Here is a 14820-nt window from a genome sequence, read left to right on the forward strand (position 1 = left end):
AGCCAGTCATCCAAAGAGCACAGCTGCTCCATTGTTATTTTAGTCATATCTTTCTTATTGCAGAACCCTGACCTCTTCTACAAAAGAAGAACAACCCCATCTGAGTCAGGGTTGACCCCAAATGCTCAATTGATTTTGTAGTGCTATCCTTCTTATAAGCAGAAGATGTTGGCAAGAATGATGAGACTCTCCCATTCCTTTTCAGAAGAGTTCATGACCTAAGTTACAATACACTTAGGAGACAACTAATAAAACATGGTATAACAGAGAAAAAAACAACAAGGAAACAATGGACAAATATGCAAACTGTTGCTTACCTCTCCTGTTTTGAAAAACAGAAAGAGGATGAAGTGTTAATTGCCTGATGGTGTTTGTAGTTTACAAGCATAAATACTTGCCCTAGGATAAGATAATACCCAGTTGCCTGTTGAGCTAATTTTAAAAGAAGGTAACGGGACTGTGTTGCACAGTGAACGGTTATTAGCCCTCTTTGCCAGTCAGCAGCAGGGGTAGGGCCACATCATAGGCAGCCCTCTTGGCCAATCATCAATGCAAGGTGAGGTGGCAGCTACCATCTTTGTTGCTCCTCTTCATGCTAGTAGCTCTCTGCCTCCCCCCCCCCCCTTGCCTTTCCTCTCCAGCAGGATATGAGGCCCTGAGGACTATTTTATTTTTAGTAAGTTTTTTTATTTTCCCCTCCCTTTCCAAATCCTTGCCAAATTTACAGGATTGCCACTTTCTCAGGGTTTGTGGAAACTGCATTTTTCAGTTTCTGCAAAAATGTGTAACTCCTCGAGTAGGCGTGGTGACTACACCACCCCCTATGCTGGGTTATCCCAACTTGTCTGCCATGACTTGTTGGTATATGAAGAGGAGGGGGTTCAGTGGTGTTCTCTTCCCTTATAGACCTGAAGACGGGATACTCACAAGTGTGCCATGGTGTTCCTTGGTGCTCTGCCTCCCCTACACCCCATCCACTCGCTAACTGCTTGGATATTCCGATCGTTGCCCTGATGATCTACGGTGGCCCGCTTAACTATGGGGTCCAGCATTGACTTCAGTAATCCGGCCTGTTGCTGGGATGTTGATATGTCTGAGCCTCAGTCCATGGTCTCAAGTGTCGGAGCTACAGGCATTCGGCGTCCTCAACCAAAAGAGACACTTCTAGTAAGCTTAAAGCTCAGGGGCTGGGGATTGCCCATTCCCAGCCTGATGCCAGACACTGCTCCCCATGCTTTGCTGTGGAGCAGTATCTTCTGTACTGCCACAGCCAGTGCCCAGAGTCTCTGCCTGGCCCGCGTGCTCCCAGCTGGCTTCCTCCCCTCCCTCAGCAGCTTCCACCTGGGAAGCAGCTGCTTGAAGAGCCGGCAAAACACTGACTCATGTGGCTCCTGCTCCACCCCCACTTGTCTACATGGTAAGTTTCCTGGGGTGCAGGGTACTCTCTCTCCCCCTCCAGGAACACCTGGGTTTGTCCTTGATGCCTGTGGGGGCTTCTCGCTGCCACAAAATGTAAAATCACAAATAGGGTAGATCCCTACTGACAACCATGCACTATGCTACATAAGAATAGTGAGGGGCAGGGCTGCCAGGGCCCCTCAGCCAATCAGCAGCAGGGGAAGCCTCTGTGAAAAAGACAGCAAAAATGGTGCTACACAGTTTAAGTAGATCCCTAGTTATCAGGAAAATCTCCAAGCATTTGTTTACAGCTGCCTTTACATTTAAATCTTCATATAAATAGAAATCCAAGTGTCTCAGGTTTAGAATGCAAATTCTGAGTTTAAATCTAATCTAGTAAACAAGTGCTTGGTAAAGTTAATGTGGGACCAGGGACCTGTACATTTTCCAGTTGGGTTTGCTACTAGGCCAGCTTCGTTTTATAACAATGACAAAAACAAAGGGAAGTTTATCAAAATCATGCTATTTTATAGTAGTTTAAATTTGAATGTTCTACTGATACAGTAGATGCATTCAAGTGATGTTTCATTGCCAAAGCATGCATAATATCATTGATTATTGAAGTAAAGTTTAGTGTGAAGTCTCTTAATCATGATTATTGACAAATATAATAGCTACAAACATGTAATTGTTTAATAAGTGTTTTTTGTCACTTATTGATTTCCCTTAGCTTTAAACAACCTTAAATATTTATTTATTCCAGATTAAGTGAATTCCATGTTAACACCATTAATTCCATTATATGTGTTTGTCCTTTCTCCTACAATTGTGTTTTAAGTATATAAAGAGCATTTACCCTGATATACTGATATATAATTATTTTATTTAAAGACCCTGCCATGTAGTAGTTCTGTTTCAAGACTTTATGGGCCTAACTCTTCACCTCCTTTCTTCTTTTCCATTTATTTAAACATAGGCAAATTGAGTGCAGAATATTACCTGTTCCAAATAGTCACAATTAATACACACTTTGCATTTACTTTTGGGTAGGTAAAATGGCTATATAGAAGTCAGGGTACTGAGGCTAAGATTTCGCCTTCTTTATGGAACTGAAACATAATATCTAGAATTACTGCCTTCCAAATCATTTTGCTTTCAGAAATAATAATTCAGTCAACTGAGTGATATCATATACCTGTGCCCAACACCTGTTCCAATGTATTTTAATCAGACTGCTCCAGCAGCACCAATGTCATGTGTATTCAGAATCTCACCCCCACCCTGGAGCCTGTATAAAGATGGGACTAAGGGACTACTACAGGAGAGGCCTCATAAAATGGATGCCACCATATCAAGGAGCTGTACTTGTGTATGCTTCAACATAGCTTAAGTTAAGTTGCCTTAGATGCGTGCATGCAGCCCCAAAGAACAAGACAAAAACAGAAGCACGCAGAGCCTCTAGTAGTTCCTTTAATTTCTAGAGAATATGCTGCTGTCCTTTTTTCAGAAGACTATCAGCTGACGGCAATCTCATAAACACTCTGTTTTATATTATGGCTTCCTGTGGGACTATGTTCCTAGCATCATATTTTTTAAGGTTGAAGTTTTTGTGGTTATTGTTATAGCTCAAGACTTAGAAAATTTAAGGACATTTGAAAATGGCATGATATAGTAGAGATGTGGGTTGTGTCCAGGAAAATTAACAAACGAACAGTGCCCCTCCTCCACTCCCCAATTCTGTTATAGCTGTCTGATTTCACTTAAATGATTCCACTTGGGGATACGGTTTGTGAAGGAGAATAGGACCTTCAAGAGAAGGGGAAAATTCCAGGATTTCTAACTTCCTGCTTTAGCGTACAATAAAAAAGGAAGAAAAAAGGAAGAAAGTGATAGTGATTACTGTCCCTCTTAACTTGGATCTAGATAGGCACTCAAAGTTTTGAGTTCTAATTGCTCGCCTGCTGGTTTGTTTGTTTTGGGGGTTTTTTTATTTTTCTGGTTTTTTTGTTTTATCATGTTCCTTTCATTGCCTGCAATGCAATAGACAGGTGCAGAAAGTATTACCTAATCAAGATATTATGTGGAAAGTTTTGCTTACCTATTTGTGTCCTAGAGGGAAAATCAGTCAGACTAAAGTCTGAATGTGTTATCCTTTCCCCTCCACTATCCCTCAAATTATTCATAACCAAACTGTCAGATCAGTAGCCCAAAATGGGTTCAGGATTCAAAATAAATAACACAGGTTATTATTTTATCTTTGGCACAAGTTAAAGAGGGCAAAAGGATCATCTGGGATGCTTTCTGAGCTCAGACACATGGCTGCAGGTTAATGTGCTTCATGTGGAGCAAAATTAATAATAACCAGAAGATAGTCTAGCTGCTAAAAAAATGAACCAAAACTCAAATTGCTATCATTGGATTTCCTGTGAAGTGTAAAATCTGATACCTATTAAGCTCTTCTCAGGAGAGAGTTTATTTTCAAATTCTATCACGAGCTTCCAATTTAACTTTCTTTAAGTCATATAATCCATCTCATTTTTTGAACTGCAAAATGATTTCTTTTGTGAATGAATAAATTGTAGCAAGGATCATTGTGGCAGTGCTTTCTCATCCAAACTGAATTGTCCCACAAAACTTTGAATCGTACCTTTCCAAGCAGCCTAAATTGGCACCAATAAAATGCATAATTCAGGGAATTCAGACCTTTTTGCTCATAGGATCCTTAGCCTCATCAGACATTTTAAATGGGAAGAACCCTTACAAATTCAGACACAAAATCTATTATTTTGGTTTTTACTGTGAAGAAATGAAATACAGTATAACCTCATAAATTCGGCATACTCAGGACTGAGCACTTGACAGAAATTTGAAAATGCTGGATTTTTTAAACTGGTGCGGTGGCCGGTCGCAGAGCAGGGGGGTAGCAGCGGCCGGTCCCAAAGCAGTGGCCACACATGGAGTAGTAGCATGGGATGGTCAATGGCAGCAGCAGCTGCTGTGTGCAAGCTTTCCACTCCGCGTCCAGGAGGGCAGAGGGGAGCAGCGGCCAGTGCTGGAGCAGTTGGGGGAAGTGACGGAATTTTTATAATTCCAGATTTTGGTATCCGGATTTATGATGTTATACTGTATTAACTTCAATAACTGGAAGACTCAATTACTGAATTGTTGCCAATGATGCTGTAATGATTGATGTCTTGTAGTACATCTTGAACCAACTCACCTCACAATGGAGTACTAAGGCACATACTGGACAGCCCAGAGGTCATACGTGTGAGGCCATAGCAGAAGCGTTCATGGTGCCACTGTGTCAGATTCCAGTGAATTTAGCAAATTCTGCTAAATACCTTGTCACAAGGACACAAAAGAAGAGAAGGACCTCACTTTGAAGGTGGATAAATGAAAAACAAAAGGAAATTGTTGTGAGCTAACATCACAAGAATCTACTATCTGCCATGTCTGCATTCAAACATACAGATCTCAGACCAGCTTCCTCAGTCATCTACAGATTCACTAATGACGTCCCTATTTACTGGAGTCTGTTGCTGTTGTATTGAGGGACTGCCAATGACTGTGAAGACTGATAAAAGGGGAAAAAATCTTCTCTATAAAAAGACAAAAATGACTCATTCAAGCTGAATGGGGATGATTCATTTTTTCAAAAATCTTGTGCAATGGGTAATAAATTTTATCTATTTACTTCAAAATAATAAAATACAACAGCTATGCTTCATAATTTCTAAACCGTCTTACCTGAAAAAGCCAGTTTATATTTGAAGAAGTATTTAAAAAGGGAATGTGTAAAAACTTTCAAATTATTCTCCTTTAAATTTCTAAATTTCCTCTTACATAAGTGGATGTTACCTCATTTTCGAAGAACTTTTCCCATAAGGAATACTAAAGATGCTAAGGAAGGATGTCTTAGATTGACCGATCTGTCTGTCTACCTACCTGTCTTGGGTTTTAACATGACCCCTGTTGCCACAATATGTGAGGTAAGGAAGTCACTCGTTTACTGTGGCATGGAGAAACTAAATGATTTGTCTAAGGTGACATAGGTCATCTGTAGCAGATCAGAGAACTGAATGCCACTTCTCCAGTAAGTTCCATGCATGACCACTTTAATTTAATCCTCTTTCATTTATTTTTTGTTGAATTAGGGCAATTACAATTTTAGAGTTGAATTGTGGTAGGTTTTTTCTTTCTTTCTGTTTGTTTAAGACACAGCTTATTTGAAAGGTACCAGATCCTCTGGTGCAAACCAAAGTAATTCTTTTGATTTCAAGGGAATGATATGGTTTTTCTCCACCCTCAGAAGACCTGGCCTTTTTTACACAAGTATTAAATTGCCTGATTATACCTATGTAAGCAAAACTCATTACAATGATGGCTAATTCTTGTGTGAGGCTATATCAGCGCTACAGTTTGGTGTGAAGATTGATCTAAACTAAACCAGTTTCTCATTCAGAGTGAATATAAATATCTATCAATATGATGATAAGCTACTGAGGCCAAATGTAATATTTTTACTGTGAATTTTAAGAAGCAAAGTGTAATATTCAATTCAGTCATTTCAGTGATGGAATGTATACTTCTGTGTACTATTCACAGCATAACTGTAACTAAGAGAAGAGAATCAACTTGAACAATGTCATAGGATAATGATCTCCTGTGCCTAGATAAATGTCTCCACAGTTAGCATAAATAAATGTCAAGCTGAAGCAGAAAGCATTGATCTTAGGGAAAAGTCCTATTCCAATGGCTCAATTGTAACTGTGACAAATGATCTGTGTAAATGTAATCACTTTGTCTTATGACATCTTATCGCTGAATTTGGGTGACAGCTTTTCCATCACACCATTGCCAATCTGATGGTTTTGAACTGACTTTGAGACACCGTACATTGTTCTGTGTTTTAATCATTCAGAGTTGACAGTCATTCAGAGTTGTAATCATTCAGAGTTGACAATCTTCATTAAGTTATATATACTTGATTAATCATAAATTTACCTTCAATTGCCCTTTTGCAAATAAAGAAAATTACTTTTTACACAGGGAATGTTGCTCCTTTTTTATTATTCATGAATTGAGGTTGGTTAGCTAATAGTTAAAAAGAAAAATGTAAATGTCTAAGCTTGATAAATGCAATGTGATGTCAGAAACGTTAATAACCAAAACATTTAGAACTAAATTTCAGTAAGCAGGCTTTATGTACCTACTTACTTGTTACAATAGAAGCTGTCATTATGTTCCTAGTTCATACAAACAATAAAGTATATGTTTGTTTAGTCAGAAAACCATCTAAGCCAGTGGTTGTCAGCTTTCTAGATTCAAGGCCCTCCATTTTAGAATTCAGCAGCATCCCATTTATCCATTTCATAATTCAGCATTTCTCATTTCTCCATTTCACAATTCAGAAACACCTCATGAAAAAAATTAATAGAAATATTAGGTGTTTAGGGGGCTCATTTCTCATAAGAAAACCACTCTCACCAATCTCTCCATTCTAATCCTCATAGGAAATTTACAAAACACTTTTCACAGAGGAGCCTATGAACTTCACTTCATCGACCTCCTGGATACAACAAATCATGCACTAAATATAGACATTGGATTTATGACACATTACAACCTGCCTGACATCTGACTTCCCAGGTACCTCTCCACTATTTACCTGCTACATTCATCTCTGTGTCCTCCCCATAGCCTGTCTCTCACCCCCTGACTCCTCAATGTACATCTTCACTGACTGCCTTTCTTACATGAATAGCAGCCTCTGGCTTCTTTACTATTCATTCCATCCTGGAAGAGCACACACCAACTGCAGAGGCTTCCTCAGCCTGACAAAGGGTATTTAAACCCAAAATCTTGCTAAGAAGAATGTTTCCAACTATTTGAGTTGGTCTAATAAAAGATATCAAAATTACCCAAAGAAACTTGTCTGCCTAATAGAAATATAGAATTAATATGATAATTTAAGCATAATGTTATTAATTAATGTGGTATTTATTAATTACATTATTATATTATAGTCACCCCTTAAGGTTGCTGCCCCTGGCTCTGTGCATGTTTGTTCCTAGAGTGGCACCTGGACTCCCCACGCATGGCACTAGCCTTAGTTATCTCAGGGCAATCCCCCCTGAACTCCAGCCTTGGGGCTAAAATGGATAGAGTCCAAGGACATCCAGTCATCAGGGGCAAGATGCTGGGCTTCAAATGTGTGGCACATGAGGATCACTGAGGAGGTCAAAGGCTCAGGGACAGGGGCAACAGAACAAATGAGCCTTTGGAGGGCACAGGTGGACCCACCTCCCTGCCTTCAGTCTATGTCTAAGGGGGAAAGAGTAGCTTCTGTTACTGTAACTGCTCCTCTAGGGATTTGCACACCTGCCTGTAAAGCTCCTCCCACTTGCCTTGGAAGTATGCAAGGCTTTGGGGGATAAGACAGGCTGAAACACATAGCTCTGTGCCACCTGCTTGTGGTGTACCACGCTGCTCAGCGTGGCCAGGGCACAGACTGCTGGAGGGTGGAAGGAGGAAGCCACAAGTTCCCCTTGTGTGTGGGTCTCTGGGGCAGGGCTGGGGAGAAATGAGTAGTACGCTTTTCGCCTTGCACGGGCATATGTGCTGCAGCATCCCTGAGGGAGTCTTGCAGCATCACTGCTGAGATTCACTTTTTAAAGCACATTTTACTTTTAAATGTGTATTTACATCCACTTGACTTGAATGATTACATAATATTAAGAAGCATTATATATTTGACATATATTTCTAGACATGGGCTAAGAAACACCATTTTGTCATTGCTTTCAGTTAGGGGTGAAAGGTGGACAGAATTTGGCCCACCATTTTCTGTCACTTCCTTGGATTATAAAACAATTTTAAGATCCTTGTCATGTGTGGATCTTTATTTATCATAAAATCCTTGCAGTTAGACTGACCCTGCTGGATGTTTTGGGATCTAGAAAACAGAATAAGGCTCAGCATCCTTCTATAATGAGGGAAGAGTTGTGCTTAGAGTGACGAGAAGTAAATCAGGACAGCAGGGAATAATCCTTTGCTTCTGTTTCAGACACGTCTGATACTAAGCTAAACTTATAAATTTATCTATAAGCAATGGTATGATCTTGATGAATATGCCCAAAGAGCAGCTGCCTTCATACGTTGGAATGTTACATGTACATTTGTCAAGAAATATTTTGGAAGGCAACAGTGCAGGCAATTCTGGATTAGAGATAATGAAGTCTGAGAATTCTAGCCAATCAGATTACTTGTTTGTCAGATCCTCTGTTTCAATTTATCCAACATAGAGATAAATCCACGCCCCAAAATTCAGAAACAGATTGAAATCAACATTTTCCTAAAGTAAAGAGGCATTTGAATCTGGATTTGAGGCAGTACTTTAAGAATTGGCCTTGATCTTTGGGTGGTTTCCTTGTTTGGTATCCAATTTCAAACCCAACTTTTCAACCTCAGTCACTCAAACTTAGAATCTAAATCTTTGGCCCCATGTAAGTGCCTTGTTTTCCAGTGGAGTTGACCATATTTAGTTTCTACTGTTTTTTTTTTTGGATTGGTATTATGCATTCTCAGAGAAATTGGGGTGCCAGTATGACAGACTTGATCCCCAGAAAAGAAGGCACCCAATGTTATAAACACCTCTTGTATATTTGGATAGGTGATTCTTCTCATTTTGTGTTTGTTGCTGTATCTGGATTTTGGTAAAATAGTATGAATCAAATTAGAATTCCCAGAAATTAAAACAAAATAAAGCCTCCTGGTGCCTGGACTTTCCAGCAGTGTACTAAATACTGAAATTCTAGCCCAAGCAGCAGCTGTACTTCCACTGTTTTCATTCATCAAGCTGTAGGGAGAGCCTGGCTCCTGGATTTAAATAGCAACTCTCATCTTGCTTCTGCTGTGTGACTTAAAGGCTTTACGTTATGAATAAAAGACAGGGAAATTGGGTTCTTTCTGGCAGAGAAGTAGATAACGGCATTGTAACTACTGGTGGGCTCAGGCCAAAATGCAATGTCCCAAACAACTTCAGACTTGTGATGTGTTTGAGCTTACCCCAGAACTCAACTTAGAATTGGCCCCATCTTCTTATTCAGTCAGGATCTGACACAGTTTTTCAACACCTCTTGATTTTTTGGGGAAGGTTAGAACTGAATCTGAACTTGGTGCCTAGCTTCCACCTATTATTGCAACAAAGATCAAGGGTTGGAGTCAGTGCCAGTTCAAAATTAATTTTCTCTTGATTGTTTCTTATGGTTTATAAAAGAGATGTTTTGTGCAAAATAATCTTTGTGCCATCGGAACATGAAAAAGGCTAGCAAAGACAACAAGTTCCAGGTGCAACAGCTGCTACTAGCTCTGCTGCAGAACAACAAGGCAGAGGCATGGACAAATAGTAGCAGCAGGCACAGAAAGTAAGCCAAATCTCATTGAAAACCATGGTATGGTATGGACTGAAAACTGCATAATAGTGGTATAGCCTTGATGGTCTGGGGAACAGTTGAGAAGTAGGATTTGTTTGGTAATATCTTTTATTGGACCCACTATATAGCTGGGAGAGGTGTTAGACAAGCTATTGGGTACAAAAAATCCCTTCCTCAGATCACCTTAAATAAAGATAAAACTAATTTTCTCAGGTTACCTGAGGAAGGGCTCTTTGTGCCTGAAAGCTTCTCTAATCTCTCTCTCAAATATAAGCCTGGTCCAATCAAAGATATTCCAAAATGAACTCTACTTCTTGTATGAAATAGATATTCTGAAATTGAATCCTGTGCATCTGGCAGAAGTGTTTTTAGCTAAGCTAGTTTTGCACACCTGACAATCAGTTTTATGTGGAATCATTATGTAAGAAAAACAATAGCAGAAATATTCTCGAGGAGAAGATAGGGCAAGCGTCAGACACCTGAAATATTTATATAGTAAGCAGGGCTGGACATAGGCATGGGCAAACCAGGTGGCCACTGGACACAGACATGGGTGAACCAGGTGGCTGCCTGGGGTTCACACAGAAAGGGGGCTTGAATTTTTTTTTTTATTTGTTTGATTATTATTATCATTATCTCTGGTGAAGTGGGGCCCAATACTAACAATTTGCCTGGGGCCACCAGGAGTCTGGGTACATCACTGATACAAATGTGAGAAGCAGGAAGAATTGGATCTCCTTGGCATTATGGAGACATGGTGGGGTAGTGCACAGGGGATCAGTCCTGGTATGGCCTGCAGACTAGCCCAGGGAACTTCATCTGGACCCCTGGCCTAGTGTAATCATAGAATCATAGAATCGTAGAAGTAGGGTCAGAAGGGACCTTGTAGATCTTCAAGTCCGACCCTCTGCCTGGGCAGGAGGAAAACTGGGCTCAAATGACCCCAGCCAGGTAGGCATCGACCCTCTTCTTAAAGACCCCCAGGGTAGGAGCCAGCACCACTTCCCTTGGAAGTTGGTTCCAGATCCTAACAGCCCTAACTGTGAAGTAGTTCTTATGGATATCTAATCTAAACCTACTCTCCAACAACTTGTGGCCGTTATTCCTTGTTATCCCGGGGGGTGCTAGGGGAAACAAGGTCTCCCTCAAACCCTTCTGGTCCCCCCTAGTGAGTTTATAGACGGTCACCAGGTCCCCCCTCAGCCAGGTCCCCCCTCAGTAATGGCAGAGCAGATTAGAGACTTCATAGCAAGACTTGATGCTTTCAAGTCTCTAGAGCCAAAACAGATGCATCCTAGAGTACTGAAGGAATTGGCTGAGGTAACTTCAGAGCCATTAGCTATTCTCTTTGGGAACTTGTGGAGGTTGGGTAAGGTCCCAGCTTGGAAATGGGTAAATATATAATGCCCATCTTTAAGAAAGGGAAGAAGGAGGATGCATGGAATTACGGACCAGCCAGCCTGATCTCAGTATCTGAAAATAACATGGGGCAGGTCCTGAAAGAATCTAGTGTGACACACCTAGAGGAGAACAAGGTGCAGTTGATAGTAAAGGGTATAATTAAAGCATCAACAAGGTGAGCGAAACAGCCAGCATGGGTTCACCAAGAGCAGGGTCTTCAAGAGGAGGTTAGATAAGCATCTAGCTGGGGTCATCTAGACCCAGCACTCTTTCCTGCTTATGCAGGGGGTCGGACTCGAAGATCTATTGAGGTCCCTTCCGACCCTAACATCTATGAATCTATGAATCTATGAATCTATTACCAGTGATTCTTAATGGAGACTCTAGTGGGGGGTGCATGCTGCGTAGTGGGCATGTCTATACATGCATTAGTTTTACACATGAGTAAACTACTTGTGAGTAAATGCGACCAGGCAGGCATCTACACGTGTAGGGAAGCAATGGGCCCCCGCTGCCACCAGGGGGAGCTCCACCTGGGTGCTAGTTCAGGAGCTGGCAGGGAGCACCAGGGCAGGAGACAGCTGTCTTCTGGCCAGGGCTGGGACACTGCTCCCTGCCCCCAGGATGCTGCCTGCTGCTGGGGTAGGGACAATGTCCCCCCTGCCCTAGAAGCAGGGAGCTCCCACCCCTGGCTCCCTTATTAGGGTGGAAATAGCTGCAGGGGAGGGGGAGGACCCTTGCCCTGATCCACCAGTGGAGCAGCTACCAGTGAGCCCCCAACTGGGTAGGGATTCCCCACCCATCTGGGGGCTTCCTACTAGCTGCCCCACAGGCAGATTGGGGCAAGGGACTACCCTGCAGCTCTTTCCAAGCTCTTTCCAAGCCCTGTGCCTTGATCACCCATTGGGGTGCGGGGCTGGGACCTGGCCCTGACTGGGACAATTTCCAGCCCCTGCTTGGTGATAATGGGATGGAGAGCTTGTTCCTTGTCAGCTCCATGATTGTGGGGCTGGGTGGGGAACAGACTCCCCAGCCCCTGCCAGCACGGAGCTCCCAACACAGTCTCCATGACAGCAGGGCCAGCACTGGGAGATCCTTATCCCTTTGCAGGTCCATTTGCGGGTAACAAATTTACTCACGATTAACAAGGTTTACTCTGTAGTAAGCATATGCACATGCTTACTGCACAGCAAACTATGCTACTTCACAGTAAAGCATCTCTTGTAGACAACAACCTGTGTAATCTCTTTAAGTATATATTTCAGAGTTCCATGGTTCACTTCCTGGGACAGACAAAGACGACTCAGGAACCATCTTGTGTCTGATATGGCTGTTCTTAGATTCATGGATTATAGAGTCAGAAGGGGCCCTGAAGGATGTCCGACCCCCTGCCCCAGGCAGGAAAGAGGACCGAGGTCAGACGACCCCAGCCAGGTGCCTATCTAGCCTCCTCTTGAAGACCTCCAAGTCAGGTGATAGTACCACCTCTCTCGGCAGCCCATTCCAGATTCTGGCCACCCTTACTGTGAAAAATTTCTTCCTAATGTCTAACCTGAATCTGCTCTCCACTAGTTTGTACCCATTATTCCTAGTTACTTCTAGGGGTGCCCCGGTAAATAGTGCATCTCCAATTCTCTGTTGTCCTCCCTTGATAAATTTACAGACTGCTACAAGGTCTCCTCCCCTCAGACATCTCTTGTGAAGGCTGAAGAGATCCAGATCCCTCAACCTCCCCTCATAGGGTCTTGTATGGAGGCCACTAATCGTATGAGTGGTCCTCCTCTGGACCCTTTCCAGATTCTTTGCATCCCTCTTGAAGTGCAGCGCCCAAAACTGGACACAGTACTCCAACTACAGCCTGACCAATGCCGCATAGAGGGAGAGCATCACCTCCCTCAATCTGTTGGTCATGCATTTGTTAATGCACAACAAGGTGCAATTGGCTTTGTAGATGGCTTCGTTACACTGCCGGCTCATGTTCATCTTGGAGTCAACTATGACTCCAAAATCCCTTTCAGCCGCTGAGCTGCTGAAGAGGCCATCCCCCAGTCTATAGGTATGCTGGGGATTCCTCCTCCCTAGGTGGAATACCTTGCATTTGTCTCTGTTGAACTGCATCCTGCTTTGTTCTGCCCATTGATCCATTGATCCAACCTGTCCAGATTGGACTGTATCTGCTCCCTGCCCTCCGGTGTGTCATCTTTGCCCCATAACTTGGTGTCATCTGCGAACTTGGGCAGGGAGTTACAGTACAGGGAGTTACTTTAGTTCTGTAAAACTAAATACTCTTAAACTGATTTTTATTTTCTCCCTTGCTTTGGTGCTATTCAGCCACACTCATTGGCATTAAGACTTTGTCAGATAACCACTTAGTGAGGAAATGAAATAGGAATAAAAAACCTGACAAATAGGCATGCCTAATAAAATTAATAATATTTTTTTCTATCTTGTCCATTAGATGCTGAAAGTAAGTAGTGATGAATATTTGAAAACTAAGAAGTCTAGAAAGCATAAAACACATCTCTCTTTTTGTATTTTTATTCCTTGATTGATGGTACTTGTCATATCTGTAATACTTCATCAGATTCTATATATTGTGTCATATATGAAATGACAGGTCATACGAGTTTTGGGAAAACAACATGAGGGCTGGCAAAGTATGGCATTTTTGAGGAGTTATAACTTCTTTATTAAATGGAGTATTTTTAAAGGCAATTGCTAGCTACACATTATTCTGAATTCCCTGTTCATTTTTGATGAGATATTTTATTCCTTTTACACAGTCACATCATTAACACTACATGCATGAATACAATCTCACTGACTTCACTTTACATTTCAGTAATTTTCCAGTCATTTTACATCCACTGTTTTATTTTCAATAAATTAATTATCTGTTTCTACTTATGATATCTTAAGAATAAATAAGGTACCATATGTCTCTCAAGAGTTTTAGATCCAAATATCCACTTATATGTCCCAAATATTGAAAGACTTGTTCATCTGCACAATCCTGCATTTCTGGGTACAGATTAGGAAAACAGATAGTCAATTACATATGAAAAAAGAATGTGGAAGACTTCTGATCACTAAGTCTGATCAGGTTTCTAACGTCATCATTCAATATTAGTGTATTATTCAATGATCAATTTTTTTTAAAGTCTCCTTTTTTCTAGCACATGCCACATATAGATCTTAAGTTACAACTAGGAGAATCACTACTCTCCCAGTGGAAACTAGAAGTGTATGGATGTTCATTCAACTCCTCTTGAAGGAAACATGCTCCCTCTGGGAGGAAGATGTTATATCTATGCAGTCCCTGTGAGAGATGGAGCAATTCACTGCAGCTTGACTCCTCCCATACCCATTGCCTGGAGAAGTCTTGGGGGCCCCCACTGCTCCCTGCCTATTCCATAGACCCAAGTGTCTCTGACCTGGGAAATGGGTTGAAGGGGCACTGACCTGCTGCTGCACTCTCCTCCCAGTCTGGAGTGGGACTGCAGGTACACAGCTCTAAAAATACTACATGGTTAGGGGACATTCAAAGCCAGTATCTGCTGGCACCAGCTTTGAACATGCCACC

At 41.8% G+C, this 14820-nt stretch overlaps 1 long non-coding RNA gene across 1 annotated transcript in view; it reads left to right on the forward strand.

The window, feature by feature from the left end:
- Positions 1 to 6445, forward strand: part of LOC109283814 (uncharacterized) — an 89134-nt gene extending 82689 nt beyond the window's left edge. The window contains exon 6 of the long non-coding RNA XR_002091081.2: positions 4599 to 6445. This is a non-coding gene — a long non-coding RNA (uncharacterized LOC109283814). The remainder of the gene's footprint in view (positions 1 to 4598) is intronic.
- Positions 6446 to 14820: the final 8375 nt, after the last annotated feature.

The sequence above is a fragment of the Alligator mississippiensis genome, chromosome 3, assembly GCF_030867095.1.
Source record: "Alligator mississippiensis isolate rAllMis1 chromosome 3, rAllMis1, whole genome shotgun sequence".
Taxonomy (NCBI): Eukaryota; Metazoa; Chordata; order Crocodylia; family Alligatoridae; genus Alligator; species Alligator mississippiensis.